General features: G+C 43.4%; 1 protein-coding gene across 1 annotated transcript in view; it reads right to left on the reverse strand.

The window, feature by feature from the left end:
• Window positions 1-19520, reverse strand: part of LOC147604371 (uncharacterized) — a 59824-nt gene that overhangs the window by 38376 nt on the left and 1928 nt on the right. The gene's annotated exons all lie outside the window — the stretch shown is intronic.

Consider the following 19520-nt stretch of genomic DNA (forward strand, 5'->3'; position numbering starts at 1 on the left):
GTTTGAAGTCATGACAATTTCTTTCAGTTGGCCTTTCGTGATGAAGAGATATGGGATCTACAAGAAGACATTTTCAAGCTTTGGGAGGAAGGTAAAATCAAAGGGCAAAAAGTAAAGCTCCCACTTGGAAGTCAAAAGGGCAAAGGAACAAGGAATGAGGACACTTTGAAGCCAATTCCTGAAGAAATGCGTATCACAAATTGGCGAACAATGCAAGGAATACGCGAGAAAAATATTATCATACCCATCTTGGCACAAGTGAAAGGAGGTTCTTTGACACTCGATGAAATAGCAAAGGAATTAGAACAGTACGTTGCTAATTCTTCTTTTTAAATCTACTTATTTTATTTCATCTAAAGTTGTTTTTGCATTTTGTGTTTTTTTGAAATAGGCAAAAGACTTTCTTGTACATGCAAAGAATCATGATTGAAAAACTTAATTGCAAGGATTGGAACGAGGTTCAAATGTTTTATCCCATCACTAGTCAACCAAGCTCCTTAAAGCGTTTCATTTATCTTTTCAAAAATACGGTAGGTAAACTACATATTTGAATAGATTATTTTTTTTGGAGTGTTTTTGAAGGTTTTGTAAAAATTTAGATCAAATATTTTAAAAAATTGATTTTGATTTTTGTAATCCAGTCAATGTGTATTCTAGAATACATTTAATGTCTACTTATTTTCATTTTAACAAGTCTCGAGTACCTCGTGCTCCCATAAACAGCATTCATTATTAAGAGTTTGAGCAACATTTGAGTCACGAAAGGACAGAAGAGGCACAGACTTTGGAGACCATTCACGAGGTAAATATTTTAATTTCTGATGATGTGTCTGCAGAACCAGTTCAATATTTTATTCATGAAGGCAAAGTAGAGAACATGGAATCGTTTGTGACTGCAAAACATTTTACTTTAGCCATTGTTGATGCTCCGTATAGTGTAAGTGCATATAAAAGAGTCATCGACGCTTTCAAGGAGGTCACAACGGCTAAATCATGGGCACTGGTAATTTTTCATGCTCATGATCAAATCTCTGCTGCAAAGAAAGCATTCATTGACAATCAAATGGTCCATCAGCTATGCATATGGTATGTTAAATTTCAAGGATTCTTTTGCAAGTTATAAAAGCTTAAGTTCAAGCCTAACTTTTTCTTTTGTAGGACGAAGCCTAACATCAAAGGCTATAAGCTTGACAGACTTTCTTTTGCTGCCGAGTTTGCTACCATTGGTTTCTCGTCTCCTGCGGGTTTAAACAGTAAAGGAAATTTTGCTTCGAAACCTAACCGAACAAATATTTTTGATAGACCATGCGTGTGTCGAAAGCTTAGGGATCGTTCTGGTGATTCAAATGAGATCATGAATCCTTATCAAAAACCACAACTTTTGATGATGGATTTAATTGAGCTTCTATCTTTAAAAGAACAGTGGATCATGGATCTTTTTGCGAGGACAAGTAATCATGCAACCTTAACTTTTTACATATTTTATATTGCTCATTTAAGTGAGCTTTACCATGTTGATTCTTTTTTTCTTAGGAACAACCACTATTAGTGCTCTTAAAAAAGAAAGGAATGTTGTTGCTGTTGAGCTAGATCCAGTTCAAGTTCGTTTTATTCAACAACGAGTCACTGCAATGAAAGAATTGCCGAACGAGTTTCAAGAGGTTGGAATGAAAAACATGGCAGCTGTCACAAACCCCTATATTCTAGGGACATGCGGATGCGTGTCAGGACTAGAAACATGCGGATGCATGTATGTATTATACCTGGGCATGTGTATGGATCATATGAGTGGATGCATATGAGTCCAAGGACATGGCAGGACATTTGTGGACTTTCGGGCAGTGCCCGTGTGGATTCCGGCCATGCACACATGGTGTGTTATGATGGCAGGCAGAATATTTTCAAGTACAAGAATGATGATAGGTGGTTCTCCAAGTTTACATGTGGACAATGCATAAATGATGCATGCCATAACTTTATTTTACTTTGTGTGACATTGTCTTGCTACCTGGACAATGCTTGTTATTTTGGCTTGTGAAGTCCGAGGGACCGGGAACGCCTGGGCACCTTGTGGACACGTGTGTGCACTCCTGTTTGGGCCTAAAACTGTGGGCTTATGGGTTTTGCAGGTGGTAAGTGCGTCCACACTCAATTTACAGCTTACTTCATTTACTACTAAGGTTTATTGGTTTGCAGGTCCACTCTCATTAATAAGTGGCCGGACAACTTATAATGCGTTCGCATTTGGTTGGACCAAAATTAATGAAGTCCGGACAGCTTATGGCCATTTCCCATTTGGTTGGACCTAAACTTATACAAACAGGACAAATGGAGCACTATGGGCTAGACACCTACCTGGACACCTTATGGGGACACATGTCAGCCAGTATGTGTACCCACCAGGCCCCTTAGGTGGCACTGGAAAAAGGCGCCTCCCTCAACAGGCCCTTTTGGGCTGTTTTATTCATTATTCAACACATTGGAGAGCTGGTTGGAGCTTTGGGAGTTGCTACAAGGCTGGTTGCTTGCTTCCCGGACTCACACAAGCTTGGACAACGATCCCCACACTCTTCTAAAGGGCTGGTTGGTAAATTTCAGACCTGCAATTTCTGGTTATTGCGAGTTTTGGGCTGGTTACATGTGTCCAAAGTCAACTTGGACAGTACAGACAGCTCTAGGGACCTCCACAGGGCTGTAGGATCCTTTACAGGTGGATTTCTCGCGATAGAAAGTTGCTGTTTTGGACTGGTTATTGCACAAAACAGGCCGGACAGCAATGGAATATGTGAGCATGGATGTGTCTCAAGGATTCCTGGTATAGCAGGTGCTTAGGGCAAGCATTGGGGACACTTGCTCGCGGAGAACACAGGTTTCTGGATCAGTCTCTCGCATGGAGACAGGGCCTAAAGATCCATTTACATCTTGTGCAGGGCGGAGTACCTGTGAGGATTGTGATACTCTTGTGCAGGGCGGATGTACCTGTGAAGAGGCTTGTGCAGGGCGGATATACCTGTGTGTAGGGCGGATGTACCTACAGATTCTCTTGTTTGAAATGTATTCATTCATGATGTATTTGGAAGAATCAGGTGCAAGCTGGTGGTGAATCCCCAGGCACCCGTAATCTTGTACTTTGCAGACTCTTTTGGTAATATAACCTAAAGGGGGGGGGGGTGTCAGCCTATCATCGGCTCCTTTATGTGGTGTACTGTCATTTTCAACTTTGTGGTTGTAATGCTCAATTGTTAAGTTGCTCAGAATCTTGTTCACATTTATACGATTCCAATACACTCATCCGCTTCCCGTTACATTGGTATCAGAGCTCAATTTTTCCCCTCATTGGAAAACGGTCCGAGGCTTGGAATCATAACTGGTGACCTGATTTGAGTGTGTCATGGACAGCCACATTTCTAGCAGTGTGGAGAACACACAGGACCGTGAATTTCATGGTACAAGGGATGCAAAAGATGCTGCAGGCAATGATGTCTATGGAGATGCAGGTACTCATGACACTATGCATTTTGATTTGGAATCTTTGAGGGATCAAGTGCGACGCTATAGGGCTGAAACCGAAGAGCTTAGGTCATTGAAAAATGACCCGGATGTACAAAGGGTGTTGGCTGCGAAGGCAAAAGCTTCGGTCCATGAAGTCACTTTTGAAGCAATTGCAAAGGAAATGGATGTTGAGAAACCCCGAGAGCTTGCACTTGCATACCTAATGGTTAAGGGTGATGTATACACTGAAGCAGATGGTAGTTTGGCTTTCAAGAAGCCACCCCTCATGGCTGCCCGTGGTGGTGCACATGATGCACAACAAGCAGGAAGAGCACAGCAAGTGCCAAATGCTGAAAGGACAAGAGTCCCTGATGCTGGGCTTGATGCAGGTCAAGAGAAGAGTAAGGATGAGGGATCCTCTACTCATTCCCGCTTTGCTCCAAGAAGACATATCCGTTCTCATGTTGAGCTTTCCACTCATTTGGAGAGTGTGGCTCAAGAGAGAACGAAGAGGGATCGTGAATCTTCATCGCAGCATCATCATCATGCAGAGGAACAGGATGTACATAGGGATGCATATAGAAGGAAGAAGCCTCGAGAGTTCAAGTCCGGTGACAAGGATGTAAAGTTTGAAAACTTTCAAGGACGGATGGACTCTACCAAAGCACTTGCTTTCATTAGACAGTTTGAGATAGCTTTTTGCAATGAAGACTTTTCGAAAAAGTCTATGCTCAGGCATGTGGGAATGCATCTCAAGGATACGGCAAGTGATTGGTGGCTTGCAAAAATACTTAATGGAAGTGCTGCCCCAACTTGGTCTTCTTTCAAAATTCAGTTTTATGATCAATTCTTACCACCAAACTTTGCAAAGGATGTACGCAAGAAGTGGGATTGGCTGTCCCAAGATGAGGGAGAGTCCGTTGCTTCATACATAGCAAAGTTTTGGAAAGTCCTTCTCAAGGTTACTCCCTTCATGAATATTGGAGAGGACGAGAAGTAGAGAAAGTTTGAATCGGGGCTCCATCACATCATTCAACAAAGCTTGGGAGTGTACCCAAATAAGACCATACAAGAGCTTATACACTCAGCCATGATTGCGGAGAACTTGCACATAAAAGCACCCACAAATAAGCCATTTGCAGGTCAAAACAAGAGCAAATTCAGGACTGGTTATGACCAGAAAAAGGGTGGACAGCCACCTAAGAATGCTCCCAAAGATGGCCGAGATGCAAAGGATGACTCCGAAAAGAAGCCGGGGGGTAAACGCCACAATTTTAGGCTCTCAAAACAGCAATTGGAAGAGTACAGGAAGGCTGGAAAATGCTTTAAGTGTGGCAGTAAAGATCATATATATCCTAAATGCCCACAGAATCCTAAGAATGCTGAGCCTAATGTGGAAAAGCCTCTTGTGAATGTTGTACCTGATGTGCAGGGTAATACAGGGCATGAGCCCAAGAGTAGAGTCATATGCAAGGCTTGGGACAAATTGAAGGATCAGCCCGCTTTGTTTCTTTTTGATGATGCTTCCACATATAACTTTATATCCGTACAGATGGCTGCCGCCATAGGTCTCAATGTGGAAGACATGGGAATGCAAATGAATGCAGATGCCGCCTTTGAGGACAAACAGGTTGATGTAACTCCGGTCATTGGTAAGCTCCGTGTACAAATACAGGACTACCTCGACCATGAGAGCTTTTTAGTGGCTCCTCTTACAGGTTGTGATGTTTTGTTGGGGATGCCCTGGCATCACCGTTTAGAGCCTATTAAGGCTTACAAAGAGAAGAAAATCAGCTTTGTACATAGAGGCCGTGAGCACTAGATGCTGGTACTACTCGACGTACCATACCTCTTGTAAGCCATGTACAAATTAATAAGACAATAAAGAAATCAGCTTGTTCTTACTTGGTTTTTGTACGTGATACCATTGAACATTCTAGTGTTGATGTTAGTACATTAGATCAAGACAAGCTTAACTTTTTGAATGAGTTCAAAGATTGTTTTGCGAATGCTTTGCCAACAAGATTACCACCAGAGAGACAGGAAGATCATTGCATAGATCTAATTCCCGGTAACTCTCCATCTAATAGGCCACCATATAGGGTGAGTGCTAGTCAACAAGAAGAGATTATGGCACAGGTGAATGAACTTTTGGAAAAGGGTTTGATTCGACCTAGTTCCTCGCCATATTACTCGCCGGTACTTCTTGTTCAAAAGAAGGATGGTACTTACAGGATGTGTGTTGATTACCGTGCCCTCAATAAGATAACCATCAAGAATCGGTTTCCCATTCCGCGCATTGATGACATCTTGGACAAGCTTGAAGGTTCGGCATGTTTCAGCCGAATAGACCTCAAGAGTGGGTATCATCAAGTGAGAGTGGCACCTCAAGATGTACACAAGACTGCATTTAGGACAGTCTTTGGTCTTTATGAGTTTTTGGTGGTACCTTTTGGTCTTACAAATGCACCCGCTACCTTCAACAGGATGATGGACAGGGTGTAACGGGAGGCGGACGCGTGTATTGGAATCGTATAAATGTGAACAAGATTCTGAGCACTTAACACTTGAGCATTACAACCACAAAGCTGAAAATGACAGTACACCACATAAAGGGGCCGATGATAGGCTGACCCCCCCCCCTTTAGGTTATATTACCAAAAGAGTCTGCAAGTACAAGTTTACGGGTGCCTGGGGATTCACCACCAACCTGCACCTGATTCTACCAAATACATCATGTATGAATACATCTCAAACAAGAGAATCTGTAGGTACATCCGCCCTACACACAGGTACATCCGCCCTGCACAAGCCTCTTCACAGGTACATCCGCCCTGCACAAGAGTATCACAATCCTCACAGGTACTCCGCCCTGCACAGGATGTAAATGGATCTATAGGCCCTGTTTCCACGCGAGAAACTGATCCAGAAACCTGTGTTCTCCGCGAGCAAGTGTTCCCAATGCTTGCCCTAAACACCTGTTACACCAGGAATCCTTGAGACACATCCATGCTCTCATATTCCATTGCTGTCCGGCCTGTTTTATGCAATAACCAGTCCAAAACAGCAGCTTTCCATCGCGAGAAATCCACCTGTAAAGGGTCCTACAGCCCTGTGGAGGTCCCTAGAGCTGTCCTGTATTGTCCAAGTTGACTTTGGACACCTGTAACCAGCCCAAAACTCGCAATAACCAGAAAATACAGGTCTGAAATTTACCAACCAGCCCTTTAGAAGAGTGTGGGGATCATTATCCAAGCTTGTGTGAGTGCGGGAAGCAAGCAACCAGCCCTGTAGCAACTCCCAAAGCTTCAACCAACTCTCCAATGTGCTGAATCATGAATAAAACAGCCCAAATGGCCTCTTGAAGGAGGCGCCTTTCTCCAGTGCCACCTATGGGGCTTGGTGGGTTCACATACAGGCTGACAAGTGTCCCCATAAGGTGTCCAGGTAGGTGTCCAGCCCATAGTGCTCCATTTGTCCTGTTTGTATAAGTTTAGGTCCAACCAAATGGGAAATGGCCATAAGCTGTCCGGACTTTATTAATTTTGGTCCAACCAAATGCGAACGCATTATAAGTTGTCCGGCCACTTATTAATGAGTGTGGACCTGCAAACCAATAAACTTTAGTAGTAAATGAAATAAGCTGTAAATTAAGTGTGGACGCACTTACCACCTGCAAAACCCATAAGCCCACAGTTTTAGGCCCAAACAGGTGTGCACACACGCGTCCACAAGGTGCCCGGGCGTCCCCGGTCCCTCGGACTTCACAAGCCAAAATAACAAGCATTGTCCAGGCAGCAAGACAATGTCACACAAAGTAAAATAAAGTTATGGCATGCATCATTTATGCATTGTGCACATGTAAACTTGGAGAACCACCTATCATCATTCTTGTACTTGAAAATATTCCGCCTGCCATCATAACACACCATGTGTGCATGGCCGGAATCCACACGGGCACCGCCCGAAAGTCCACAAATGTCCTGCCATGTCCTTGGACTCATATGCATCCACTCATATGATCCATACACATGCCCAGGTATAATACATACATGCATCCGCATGTTTCTAGGCCTGACACGCATCCGCATGTCCCTAGAATATAGGGATTTGTGACATCCCCCCGGCTTCTAATCAGTTGACCGCAACTGAAAAGCCTCCAGATAGGCCTTCAAAAGATCTGGGTAATCCTCGAAGTAGGCCTCATCCATCCATTTTGCATCCAAAGCTGAATAATTCTTGAACTTCACAAGGTACCTACGAACAAGTTTGCCTCCCGCAAGCTTTCGTTCCTTGTGAAAAACAATCTGTTCAGGTTGAAGAATCTCTTCCAGCTCATCCACCTCGGGTGGGTCTTCCAAAACCGGCTCAAACGGTGTCGGTCCCACATAAGGTCTCAATAGGCTCACATGAAAAGCATTATGCATGTTCCAATGATCTGGGAGTACAAGCCGAAATGCAACATCATTGATCTTCTCCAAGATCTGAAAAGGTCCATAATACCTGTTGGAAAGTTTAGGATACTTTCCCTCTTTTCCTGGCCTCTTCCGAAGGCGTGCCTTTTCAAATTTTAACAAGACCCAATCACCTTGTTTGAATTGTACATCCCTTCTATGCTTATCAGCTGCCTTTTTAATCTTGGTTTGAGACCTCTCTATGGCTGTCCGTACCTGTGCAAATGCAGTATCCAAGTCTCTGACATACTCATCTGCTGCAAAAATCTCATCCTTTGTACGAAGGATGGGTGGTAGTACCACCTTGCCATAGATAATCTCAAAGGGCGCCTTGCCCGTAGAAGTATGTACCGTATTGTTGTAGGCAAACTCCACAAGTGGTAAATACTTCTCCCAATCCGATTTGCGGTCGGATACATAAGATTTCAGCAAGTCGAGGACGGCTGAATTTGCTATTTCACTTTGCCCATCTGTCTGTGGATGGTAAGCTGATGAGAAGTTCAGCTTTGTACCCATATTGTCAAACAATGCGCGCCAAAATAAGCTTGTGGTTCTAGGATCTCTATCCCCCACAATAGATTTAGGCATGCCATGGTGTTTGAATATCTGTGCCAAAAACATCCTAGCCATATGATCTGGCTTTATTGTCTTGCGCACGGGAATGAAATGTGCCTGCTTGCTAAACCTGTCAATAATGGTCCAAATAGCATCATTTCCCTGTGGCGTCCTTGGCAAATCCATAATGAAATCCATAGCAATGCTTTCCCATGGTTCATTTGGTATAGGCAAGGGCTGAAGCAATCCAGGTGCTTTATGTCGATCAAACTTGACCTTTTGACACACCATACATTCACGTACATATGCTTCAATATCCTTGCGAATATGTGGCCAAAAGAAATATCTCTCCAAAGCTTGTGCCGTGGCCAAAATGCCTCTATGACCTGCATATGGAGGAGCATGGCACTCATCCATAACCTTATGGCGAAGGTTCTTTACCACACACATACGATTTTGCATCATGAGATATCCATCTCTTATGACATAAGATGGGACAGCAATACCCTCTTGCAAATCAGCCCATACATGTGCAAAATCCTCATCCAAATGATAAGTATTACGCATATCCGATAAGTCCTCATGGTATGCAACTGTAATAGTATGAACCTGTGGTCGTCTAGATAAGGCATCTGCCACCACGTTCTTTTTCCCTGGAGTGTGTAAAATCTGAAAATGAAACATTGAGAGAAAATTTGCCCATCTCATATGCTTCTCTGAGAGCTTACTTTGAGTCAAAAAGTATCTCAAACTTTGATGATCAGTTTTGACCATAAAATCAGCCCCTAAAAGATAGTGTTTCCAAATAGTAAGGGCATGAATTACAGCCAACAACTCCTTCTCATAAACCTGTAAGTGAAGCTCTGCATGTTGCAAGCGTCTGCTCTCATAGGCAATGGCATGTCCTTCTTGGTTCAAAACAGCCCCTATGCAGTCCCCACATGCATCACATTCCACCACAAAAGGTTTGTGCAAATCCGGAATAATGAGTACCGGTCCCGAGATGATTGCACTCTTCAACTTTTGAAAGGCATCTCTCTGTTCTTGTGTCCATTTAAAGATTGCTTTCTTCTTCGTTAAATCATGTAACGGAGCGGCAATGAAAGCAAAATGCTTGACGAACCTCCTGTAGTAAGCACATAAACCAAGGAAGCTCCTCACTTCATGGACTGATTTCAGCTCTGGCCATTCTTGCATGGCTTGTATCTTTGCGGGATCCATGCGCACACCATCCTTTGATACAATGTGACCAAGATAGTGAATCTCTGGGAGGAAGAATTCACTCTTTTTTTGCATTTATGTAGAGCTGATTTTCCTTAAGCTCTTTAAACACAATAGCCAGGTGCTCACGATGTTGGGCTTCATTCTTTGAGAATACAATAATATCATCAAAGAATATACCTGTGAACTTTCTATGTTTTCTGAACACCCTGTCCATCATCCTGTTGAAGGTAGCGGGTGCATTTGTAAGGCCAAAAGGCACCACCAAAAACTCATAAAGACCAAAGGCTGTCCTGAATGCAGTCTTGTGTACATCTTGAGGTGCTACTCTCACTTGATGATACCCACTCTTGAGGTCTATTCGGCTAAAACATGCCGAACCTTCAAGCTTGTCCAAGATGTCATCAATGCGCGGAATGGGAAACCGATTCTTGATGGTTATCTTATTGAGGGCACGGTAATCAACACACATCCTGTAAGTACCATCCTTCTTTTGAACAAGAAGTACCGGCGAGCAATATGGCGAGGAACTAGGACGAATCAAACCCTTTTCCAAAAGTTCATTCACCTGTGCCATAATCTCTTCTTGTTGACTAGCACTCACCCTGTATGGTGGCCTATTAGGTGGAGAGCTACCGGGAATTAGATCTATGCAATGATCTTCCGGCCTCTCTGGTGGCAACCTTGCTGGCAAAGCATTTGCAAAACAATCTTTGAACTCATTCAAAAAGTTAAGCTTGTCTTGATCTAATGCACTAACATCAACACTAGAATGTTCAATGGTATCACGTACAAAAACCAAGTAAGAACAAGCTGATTTCTTTATTGCCTTATTAATTTGTACATGGCTTACAAGAGGTATGGTACTTCCAGTAGTACCAGCATCTATAGAGTGCTCACGACCCCTATGTACAAAGCTGATTTTCTTCTCTTTGTAAGCCTTAACAGGCTCTAAACGGTGATGCCAGGGCATCCCCAACAAAACATCACAACCTGTAAGAGGAGCCACTAAAAAGCTCTCATAGTCGAGGTAGTCCTGTATATGTACACGGAGCTTACCAATGACCGGAGTTACATCAACCTGTTTGCCCTCAAAGGCAGCATCTGCATTCATTTGCATTCCCATGTCTTCCACATTGAGACCTATGGCGGCAGCCATCTGTACGGATATAAAGTTATCTGTGGAAGCATCATCAAAAAGAAACAAAGCGGGCTGATCCTTCAATTTGCCCCAAGCCTTGCATATGACTCTACTCTTGGGCTCATGCCCTGTATTACCCTGCACATCGGGTACAACATTTACAAGAGGCTTTTGCACATTAGGCTCAGCATTCTTAGGATTCTGTGGGCATTTAGGATATATATGATCTTTACTGCCACACTTAAAGCATTTTCCAGCCTTCCTGTACTCTTCCAATTGCTGTTTTGAGAGCCCAAAATTGTGGCGTTTACCCCCCGGCTTCTTTTCGGAGTCATCCTTTGCATCTCGGCCATCTTTGGGAGCATTCTTAGGTGGCTGTCCACCCTTTTTCTGGTCATAACCAGCCCTGAATTTGCTCTTGTTTTGACCTGCAAATGGCTTATTTGTGGGTGCTTTCATGTGCAAGTTCTCCGCAATCATGGCTGAGTGTATAAGCTCTTGTATGGTCTTATTTGGGTACACTCCCAAGCTTTGTTGGATGATGTGATGGAGCCCCGATTCAAACTTTCTCTTCTTCTCGTCCTCTCCAATCTTCATGAAGGGAGTAACCTTGAGAAGGACTTTCCAAAACTTTGCTATGTATGAAGCAACGGACTCTCCCTCATCTTGGGACAGCCAATCCCACTCCTTGCGTACATCCTTTGCAAAGTTTGGCGGTAAGAATTGATCATAGAACTGAATTTTGAAAGAAGACCAAGTTGGGGCAGCACTTCCATCAAGTATTTTTGCAAGCCACCAATCACTTGCCGTATCCTTGAGATGCATTCCCACATGCCTGAGCATAGACTTTTCCGAAAAGTCTTCATTGCAAAAAGCTATCTCAAACTGTCTGATGAAAGCAAGTGCTTTGGTAGAGTCCATCCGTCCCTGAAAGTTTTCAAACTTTACATCCTTGTCACCGGACTTGAACTCTCGAGGCTTCTTCCTTCTATATGCATCCCTATGTACATCCTGTTCATCTGCATGATGATGATGCCGCGATGAAGATTCACGATCCCTCTTCATTCTCTCTTGAGTCACACTCTCCAAATGAGTGGAAAGCTCAACACGAGAACGGACATGTCTTCTTGGAGCAAAGCGGGAATGAGTAGAGGATCCCTCATCCTTACTCTTCTCTTGACCTGCATCAAGCCTAGCACCAGGGACTCTTGTCCTTTCAGCATTTGGCACTTGCTGTGCTCTTTCTGCTTGTTGTGCATCATGTGCATCACCATGGGCAGCCATGAGGGGTGGCTTCTTGAAGGCCAAACTACCATCAGCTTCAGTGTATACATCACCCTTAACCATTAGGTATGCAAGTGCAAGCTCTCGGGGTTTCTCAACATCCATTTCCTTTGCAATTGCTTCAAAAGTGACTTCATGGACCGAAGCCTTTGCCTTCGCAGCCAACACCTTTTGTATTTCCGGGTCATTTTTCAATGACCTAAGCTCTTCGGTTTCAGCCCTATAGCGTCGCACTTGACGCCTCAAAGATTCCAAATCAGAATGCATAGTGTCATGAGTACCTGCATCTCCATAGACATCATTGCCTGCAGCATCACTTGCATCCCTTGTACCATGAAGTTCACGGTCCTGTGTGTTCTCCACACTGTCAGAAATGTGGCTGTCCATGACACTCAAATCAGGTCACCACTTAAGATTCCAAGCCTCAGACCGTTTTCCAATGAGGGGAAAAACTGAGCTCTGATACCAATGTAACGGGAGGCGGACGCGTGTATTGGAATCGTATAAATGTGAACAAGATTCTGAGCACTTAACACTTGAGCATTACAACCACAAAGCTGAAAATGACAGTACACCACATAAAGGGGCCGATGATAGGCTGACCCCCCCCCTTTAGGTTATATTACCAAAAGAGTCTGCAAGTACAAGTTTACGGGTGCCTGGGGATTCACCACCAGCCTGCACCTGATTCTACCAAATACATCATGTATGAATACATCTCAAACAAGAGAATCTGTAGGTACATCCGCCCTACACACAGGTACATCCGCCCTGCACAAGCCTCTTCACAGGTACATCCGCCCTGCACAAGAGTATCACAATCCTCACAGGTACTCCGCCCTGCACAGGATGTAAATGGATCTATAGGCCCTGTTTCCACGCGAGAAACTGATCCAGAAACCTGTGTTCTCCGCGAGCAAGTGTTCCCAATGCTTGCCCTAAACACCTGTTACACCAGGAATCCTTGAGACACATCCATGCTCTCATATTCCATTGCTGTCCGGCCTGTTTTATGCAATAACCAGTCCAAAACAGCAGCTTTCCATCGCGAGAAATCCACCTGTAAAGGGTCCTACAGCCCTGTGGAGGTCCCTAGAGCTGTCCTGTATTGTCCAAGTTGACTTTGGACACCTGTAACCAGCCCAAAACTCGCAATAACCAGAAAATACAGGTCTGAAATTTACCAACCAGCCCTTTAGAAGAGTGTGGGGATCATTATCCAAGCTTGTGTGAGTGCGGGAAGCAAGCAACCAGCCCTGTAGCAACTCCCAAAGCTTCAACCAACTCTCCAATGTGCTGAATCATGAATAAAACAGCCCAAATGGCCTCTTGAAGGAGGCGCCTTTCTCCAGTGCCACCTATGGGGCTTGGTGGGTTCACATACAGGCTGACAAGTGTCCCCATAAGGTGTCCAGGTAGGTGTCCAGCCCATAGTGCTCCATTTGTCCTGTTTGTATAAGTTTAGGTCCAACCAAATGGGAAATGGCCATAAGCTGTCCGGACTTTATTAATTTTGGTCCAACCAAATGCGAACGCATTATAAGTTGTCCGGCCACTTATTAATGAGTGTGGACCTGCAAACCAATAAACTTTAGTAGTAAATGAAATAAGCTGTAAATTAAGTGTGGACGCACTTACCACCTGCAAAACCCATAAGCCCACAGTTTTAGGCCCAAACAGGTGTGCACACACGCGTCCACAAGGTGCCCGGGCGTCCCCGGTCCCTCGGACTTCACAAGCCAAAATAACAAGCATTGTCCAGGCAGCAAGACAATGTCACACAAAGTAAAATAAAGTTATGGCATGCATCATTTATGCATTGTGCACATGTAAACTTGGAGAACCACCTATCATCATTCTTGTACTTGAAAATATTCCGCCTGCCATCATAACACACCATGTGTGCATGGCCGGAATCCACACGGGCACCGCCCGAAAGTCCACAAATGTCCTGCCATGTCCTTGGACTCATATGCATCCACTCATATGATCCATACACATGCCCAGGTATAATACATACATGCATCCGCATGTTTCTAGGCCTGACACGCATCCGCATGTCCCTAGAATATAGGGATTTGTGACACAGGGTGTTCAGAAAGCATAGAAAGTTCAGGGATATATTCTTTGATGACATTATTGTATTCTCAAAGAATGAAGCCCAACATCGTGAGCACCTGGCTATTGTGTTTAAAGAGCTTAAGGAAAATCAACTCTACATAAATGCAAAAAAGAGTGAATTCTTCCTCCCAGAGATTCACTATCTTGGTCACATTGTATCAAAGGATGGTGTGCGCATGGATCCCGCAAAGATACAGGCCATGCAAGAATGGCCAAAGCTGAAATCAATCCATGAAGTGAGGAGCTTCCTTGGTTTATGTGCTTACTACAGGAGATTCGTCAAGCATTTTGCTTTCATTGCCGCTCCGTTACATGAGTTAACGAAGAAGAAAGCAATCTTTAAATGGACACAAGAAGAGAGAGATGCCTTTCAAAAGTTGAAGAGTGCAATCATCTCGGGACCGGTACTCATTATTCCAGATTTGCACAAACCTTTTGTGGTGGAATGTGATGCATGTGGGGACTGCATAGGGGCTGTTTTGAACCAAGAAGGACATGCCATTGCCTATGAGAGCAGACGCTTGCAACATGCAGAGCTTCACTTACAGGTTTATGAGCAGGAGTTGTTGGCTGTAATTCATGCCCTTAGTATTTGGAAACACTATCTTTTAGGGGCTGATTTTATGGTCAAAACTGATCATCAAAGTTTGAGATACTTTTTGACTCAAAGTAAGCTCTCAGAGAAGCATATGAGATGGGCAAATTTCCTCTCAATGTTTCATTTTCAGATTTTACACACTCCAGGGAAAAAGAATGTGGTGGCAGATGCCTTATCTAGACGACCACAGGTTCATGCTATTACAGTTGCATACCATGAGGACTTATCGGATATGCGTAATACTTATCATCTGGATGAGGATTTTGCACATGTATGGGCTGAATTACAAGAGGGTATTGCTGTCCCATCTTATGTCATAAGAGATGGATATCTCATGATGCAAAATCGTATGTGTGTGGTAAAGAACCTTCGCCATAAGGTTCGGATGAGTGCCATGCTCCTCCATATGCAGGTCATAGAGGCATTTTGGCCACAACACAAACTTTGGAGAGGTATTTCTTTTGGCCAGAAATTCGCAAGGATATTGAAGCATATGTACGTGAATGTATGGTATGTCAAAAGGTCAAGTTTGATCGACATAAAACACCTGGATTGCTTCAGCCTTTGCCTATACCAAATGAACCATGGGAAAGCATTGCTATGGATTTCATTATGGATTTGCCAAGGACGCCACAGGGAAATGATGCTATTTGGACCATCATTGACAGGTTTAGCAAGCAGGCACATTTCATTCCTGTGCGCAAGACAATAAAGCCAGATCATATGGCTAGGATGTTTTTGGCACAGATATTCAAACACCATGGCATGCCTAAATCTATTGTGGGGGATAGAGATCCTAGAACCACAAGCTTATTTTGGCGCGCATTGTTTGACAATATGGGTACAAAGCTGAACTTCTCATCAGCTTACCATCCACAGACAGATGGGCAAAGTGAAATAGCAAATTCAGTCGTCCTCAACATGCTGAAATCTGATGTATCCGACCGCAAATCGGATTGGGAGAAGTATTTACCACTTGTGGAGTTTGCCTAAAACAATACGGTACATGCTTCTACGGGCAAGGCGCCCTTTGAGATTATCTATGGCAAGGTGGTACTACCACCCATCCTTCGTACAAAGGATGAGATTTTTGCAACAAATGAGTATGTCAGAGACTTGGATACGGGATGTCACAAACCCCTATATTCTAGGGACATGCGGATGCGTGTCAGGCCTAGAAACATGCAGATGCATGTATGTATTATACCTAGGCATGTGTATGGATCATATGAGTGGATGCATATGAGTCCAAGGACATGGCAGGACATTTGTGGACTTTCGGGCGGTGCCCGTGTGGATTCCGGCCATGCACACATGGTGTGTTATGATGGCAGGCGGAATATTTTCAAGTACAAGAATGATGATAGGTGGTTCTCCAAGTTTACATGTGCACAATGCATAAATGATGCATGCCATAACTTTATTTTACTTTGTGTGACATTGTCTTGCTGCCTGGACAATGCTTGTTATTTTGGCTTGTGAAGTCCGAGGGACCGGGGACGCCCGGGCACCTTGTGGACGCGTGTGTGCACACCTGTTTGGGCCTAAAACTGTGGGCTTATGGGTTTTGCACGTGGTAAGTGCGTCCACACTTAATTTACAGCTTATTTCATTTACTACTAAAGTTTATTGGTTTGCAGGTCCACACTCATTAATAAGTGGCCGGACAACTTATAATGCGTTCGCATTTGGTTGGACCAAAATTAATAAAGTCCGGACAGCTTATGGCCATTTCCCATTAATTTATGCACAACCCAAGTACAAAGCAAAAGCAAGCACAGTGAAGTGGATCTTCTGTTATCTTTAGGGCACACTGGATTTTGCTTTGGTATATCCCCGCATATCGTGTGAGTGCCGCACAACAAGAAGAGATTATGAAGCAGGTTAATGAGCTTTTGGAGAAAGATTTGGTTCAGCCAAGCTCCTTACCTTTTTGTTCTCCCGTGCTTCTTGTACAAAAGAAAGATGGGTCATTCCGCATGTTTGTGGATTATAGAGCTCTAAATAAGCTCACCACATCAAGAACTGATTTCCAATCCCACGCATTGATGACATCTTGGATAAGCTTGATGGCTCGGCTTATTTCAGCCGTATTGATTTGAAGAGTGGTTATCACCAGATACGAGTGGTGCCAGAGGATGTCCACAAAACAGCATTCAGGGCAACTTTTGGATTGTATGAGTTTTTTGGTGATGCTTTTTGGTCTCACCAATGCCCCAGCCACATTCAATCGTATGATTGATAGGATAATCCGACCCCATCAAAAATTCACAGGTGTATTCTTTGATGACATCTTGGTTTTCTAAAGAATGAGCAAGAGTATAGGACTCATTTGGCTACAGTGTTTGAAGAGTTGCAAAAGCATAAACTCTTCATTAATGCCAAGAAAAGTGAGTTCTTTCTTTCAGAGATATACTATTTGGGCCACATTGTATCCAAGGATGGTATAAGAATGAATCCTGCCAAGATTGAAACCATTCGGAATTGGCCAGAGTTGCAAAATGTACATGAGGTACGTAGCTTTCTGGGGTTATGTTCATACTACAAGCGCTTTATAAGACATTTTGCTATGATTGCCACACCTTTACATGATCTCACGAAGAAGAAAGCTGCTTTTAAATGGACTTCAAAGGAGCAAGATGCCTTTTTGCAACTAAGAATGCTATCATATGTCGACTCGTATTGATTGTTCTCGACTTGCAAAAGCCATTCACGGTGGAATGTGATGCATGTGGGAATTGTATAGAGGCTATCCTAAATCAAGAAAGTCATGCAGTTGCATATGAGAGCCGTCGATTGCATGATGCCAAGCTTCATATGGACATCTATGAAAAAGAGCTCTTGGCTGTAATTCATGCCTTAAAGATATGGAAGCATTATCTTCTTGGGGCTGAATTTGTAGTCAAGACAGATCATCAAAGCTTTAGATATTTTCTATCTCAAACAAAGCTTTCGGAGAAGCAAATGGGAATGGCAAACTTTCTTTCCATGTTTCATTTTCAGATTGTATATACTTCAGGAAAGAAGAATTTGGTGGCAGATGCTTTGTCCACGAAGCCCTATATAGCTGCAGTTTCAGTGGCCTCTCATGGGGACTTATCTGCCATGCGTGAGCTTTATCATTTGGATGCTGATTTTTCCCATATATGGACTGATTTGATGGCTGGTCACTCACATGCCTCTTATGTGATCAAAGAGGGTTATCTTACGAAGGATAACTGCTTATGTGTGGTGAAGGATATGCGTCCAAAGGTTATGGAGGAATGTCACGCTCCACCTTATAATGGTCATATGACATAGAGGTATTTTACCTACGACACGCATGATCAAAAGATATTTCTTTTGGCCAAGCATGCGTAAAGACACTGAGGCATATGTACACGCATGTATTACTTGCCAAAAGGTGAAATTTGATAGGCAAAAGCCTCCAGGTTTGCTTCAGCCATTGCCTATTCCCTCACAGCCATGGGAAAGCATTACTATGGACTTTATTATGGATTTGCCTAGATCCCAGTATGGAAATTATGCTATTTGGACCATTGTAGACATGTTTAGCAAGCAAGCTCACTTCTTGCCTGTCAAGAAAACCATTAAAGTTGATCATATGGTGAAGCTTTTTCTTGCTAACATATTCAAGCATCATGGTATGCCTAAGTCCATCATTGGGATAGAGATCCCATGACTACGAGCCTCTTTTGGAGGGCTTTATTTGATAACATGGGTACTAAGCTTGAGTTTTCATCAGCATATCACCCCCAAACGGATGGCCAAAGTCAAGCTGCAAATTCAGCCGTGTTGGATTTGTTGAAGTGTTATGTGGTAGATCAAAAGAGTGCGTGGGAGAAGTATCTTCGTAGAGTTTGCCTACAACAACACAGTTTGAGATTATTTATGGCAGAGTGGTCTTGCCACCCATCCTTCGTATATACAAAGGATGAGATTTTTGCAGCTGATGAGTATATGCGTGACTTGGATGTAGCCTTTGCTCAGATGCGGACACCCATTGCAAGGTCACAAGACAAGCATAAGAGGGCTGCTATGACAAGCATAGAAGGGACATGCAAGTCAAGGATGGTGATTGGGTATTACTGAAATTCGAGAAAGCTAGGCTTCGAAAAAGACCAAGACGAGAGGGATCATATCCAAAGCTTTCTACTCGATATTATGGATCCTTCAAAGTGGTTGAAAAGATCAATGAAGTGTCCTACAGGCTTGTTTTACCCATCCATTGGAAGATTCACAATGCTTTTCACTTGAGTCTTTTGCGGAAGTATGTGGGGCCAAATCCAAAAGAGCTTGTCACAGAAGATCCGCCCGAGATTGATACAGCATTGTACTCCATATGTCTTGTTGTGCAATTTGAGTTTCAATTTTGTGCTCACTCCTGCGAAAGATCCTACTTCTTGTGAGTGTGGTCTGCATACACAAAACGTTCCTTTTACATGGTATTCATGCTCTGGCTTTGTTACAAGACTTCTTAGATAGTTGTTTTCTAACAACAACTTATTAGAAGAAATAGCTTAGTCTACAAGACTACGCCCACCACCCTTCCATGCTAAAAGAAGCTTAACCCCACCAATCACCCCTATGAAAGTTCAAGCTGAAGGCACTTCTCTCCTCATATGAGTTTTGGGATATCGCCCTCAGTATATAT

The sequence above is a fragment of the Cibotium barometz genome, chromosome 62, assembly GCF_041138505.1.
Source record: "Cibotium barometz isolate CiBa-2024 chromosome 62, ASM4113850v1, whole genome shotgun sequence".
NCBI lineage: Eukaryota > Viridiplantae > Streptophyta > Polypodiopsida > Cyatheales > Cibotiaceae > Cibotium > Cibotium barometz.